Source organism: Chenopodium album, chromosome 3, assembly GCF_948465745.1.
Source record: "Chenopodium album chromosome 3, dcCheAlbu1.1, whole genome shotgun sequence".
Lineage (NCBI taxonomy): Eukaryota > Viridiplantae > Streptophyta > Magnoliopsida > Caryophyllales > Amaranthaceae > Chenopodium > Chenopodium album.
In genome coordinates, this window is record NC_137836.1 from 56,828,985 (window position 1) to 56,832,424 (window position 3,440).

Below are 3,440 nucleotides of genomic sequence, written 5' to 3' on the forward strand. Positions count from 1 at the left end.
CATTATACCAATCTCGAGGAGCTTGTTTGAGACCATAAAGAGCTTGACGCAATTTGCATACATGAGTAGGATGAGTGGTATCAACAAAACCGGGTGGTTGGGTCATATAGACATCTTCCTTAAGGGTGCCTTGGAGAAAGACATTATTAATATTAATTTGTCGGAGAGACCAACTATGTGTCACAGCAATGGATAGGACAGTTCGTATGGTTGCGGGTTTGACAACCGGACTAAAAGTTTCGCTGTAGTCAAGGCCCGGGCGTTGGTGAAAGCCCTTGACTACTAGACGAGCTTTATATCGATCAATGGTGCCATCAGGTTTATATTTCGTACGATAAACCCACTTGCAGCCAATTAGATTCTGATTAGAAGAAGGAGGAACTAAATCCCAAGTATGGTTTTTTTTAAGAGCATCAAATTCATCTTGCATTGCGGCTCGCCACAAAGGATTTCGAAGGGCTTGAGTGATGGTAGTGGGCTCTTGGAAAGTGTCTTGAATAGTGGCAGTGAGATTGAGTTTATCTATGGGCTTACGAATCCCATTTTGTAGTCTAGTAATGTGAGTTGGAGGAGGGGGAGGAGGTGGGGTAATATTATTATTTTGTGTAGCATTAGGAGAAGGTGGGGTAGGAGTAATATTATTAGAAGATGATATAGGAGTATTGGTAGCATTAGTGGACTCATTGTTAGGTATAGTGTTGTTGGCTGTTTGTAATAGTGGTAGTGAGAGAGTACACCATTGATCAATATCTTCTTTTGTGTACGGTGATGTACACAATGATGATGAGGCAAAGGGAAAAGTTTCCTCCACAAATTTTACATGCCTTGACACATATTTTATTTGTGTTGAGATCAAGACAAAAATAAGAACTTTGGGTAGTAGAATACCCAACAAATACACAAGGAGTGGAACGAGGATCAAGTTTATTAGAGGCATAAGGACGTAGCCACGGGTAACAAAGACACCCAAAACTTCGTAATTTTTTGTAGTTGGGAGTTGTACCATATATTTTGTAGAAGGGAGAATAATAGTTGAGAGTTGAAGTAGGCATTCTATTTATAAGATATACTGCAGTGTTGAAGGCTAAAGTCCAATATTTTCGAGGCATAGAAGCATGAGATAGGAGAGAGAGTCCCGTCTCGACAATGTGACGATGGCGTCTTTCAGAATATCCATTGTGTTCTGGAGTATGCGGAGGAGAAGTAAGATGTGTAATGCCATGAGCTGCAAGAAAAGGATCAAGACCTTCATATTCTCCTCCATTATCACTGAAAATAGTTATAATTGACCTTTGAAAATATTTTTCTACTTTTAATTTGAAAAGAAGAAAGACATCCTTAGAGTCTGATTTTTTTTTTTTAAGGGGATAATACCACATATATTTTGTATAGTGGTCAACAAAAAGAATGTAATACTTGTAGCCATCATGTGATAGAATGGGAGATGACCAAACATCACTATAAATAACATCTAAAGGACCATTAGAGGAGATTGTATTTTGATAGAATGGCATCTTATGGCTTTTATTGCAATCACAAGAGTTACATTGAAAAGCATTAGTCTTAGGAATAGAAAGATTGAAATTGGAACTAATAAGTTGTAAGATAGAATATGAGGGATGGCCTAAACGATGATGCCAATTAGTGGTGGAGAGAGCACTTGTGGCAGTTTGGACAGTGGGTGGTGTAGGACTCCATTCATAGTTGCCAGATTTAGTTGGTCCTTGGAGAAGTAATTCCCCCGTACGAAGATCCTTCACATGAAAAGAGTTAGGTGAGAAGGTGATAGATGAATTATTATCACGACAAAACTTTGATATAGAGATTATATTACGAGATACTGAAGGAACATGAAGAATATTTTGAAGAGAAAAACGAGTAAAGGGAGTTAAAAAAGATGTAGAACCAGTGTTGGCTATGGATAGACCCGAGCCATCTCCGATGATGAGTTCATCAGTTCCTTCATACGGGGAGTGAAGACCAAGATTGTCAAGATCATTTGTGACATGATGTGTTGCTCCACTATCAAGTAACCATCCATTTTGAGTAGTATTTGAGGCAGTTGCAGCATATGCACGAGGATGGGCAAATGGTTGATAACCTTTTGCTTCAAATCGGTTTTGTGAGGGTGGTGGTATTGTGGCATGAGAAGGATTTTTGGGTTGGATTGCATTAGGAAATTGCTACTGAAAAATTGGACATTGAGTAACATTATGCCCTTGAACACGACACCATTGGCAACGTCCTTGTTAAGGACGAGAGGAGCGAGGTTGAGATATGGAAGATAGATGATTTGGAGTAGGAAGAATACCATTGGAAGGTGGAGATTGATGACTAAAGGAGTTAGAACGATTGGTTTTGTGAGTATTTTTTTGCAGCATAGTTTACGGTAGCCGGAAAGGGAGTGGTAGAAGAAGCCTTATGTTTTAGTGAGAGCTCTTTAGTAATGAGTTTTTCATGCAACTCATCAAATGAAATAGATGATTCTCGACTATTGACAGCGGTAGCAATACTATCATAATCTGGATCATTGAGTTGTTCAAGAATTTTTTCAACAAAATCATCTGCTTCAAGGGGACATCCAAGAGAAGCGAGTTGATCGGCACAATTTTTCATCTCTTGCATATACTCACTGATAGAACGATTGCCATTGGTGATACTACGAAGACGATCTTTGATTTGTTTGATATGTCCCTTGGATGGATTAGCATACGTTTTTGCAAGAGTTTGCCAAGCATCATAAGTGGTAGCACATTGGGAAATAAGAGGGACAAGGGATGAAGAAAGAGTTCCAACAAGTGCTCCAAGAATTAATTTATCTTGACGAAACCAGTATGTATAAGCAGGATTGGAGGTAGTAGAATCAGCTTCAGTGATGGTTTGAGGAGGAGCAGGGAAAGAGCCATCAATGAATTTGTATAAGTCATACCCAAGCATTGTGGCTTCTAATTGAGTTTTCCATGATATATATTTGGTTGGAGTAAGCTTAATGATATGCTGTAGAGAGATGAGAATAAAGGGCTTAGAGGGATCATCATTATTAGAAATAGAGACTTGGGAGTTAGTGGATGCCATATGAATTGATTGGAGGGGAAACGTGGAAGGGAAACAGAGAAGAAGAAATGGATCTAGGCTCTGAATACCATATAGAGTATAATATTTGATTGAGTAAAATTGCTTTTTACAAGGATAATTACAAAGGTATTTATACAAATATATGTTCAACATAATATTATATTCTAGCACTATCCTAGGAGAGAATAAAGCCTAATTGATTGAGAATATATTTACATATAGAAGACAATATATATTAATGGCAATATGCTTGATAATTGCTCACTGATTGAAGGCGGAATATTTGGGATATCAATTATCTCTAACAATTATTAGTTCTAAGGTGTTATGTACTGTATTGGAATTTTAGATTTCTTAGGAATTGT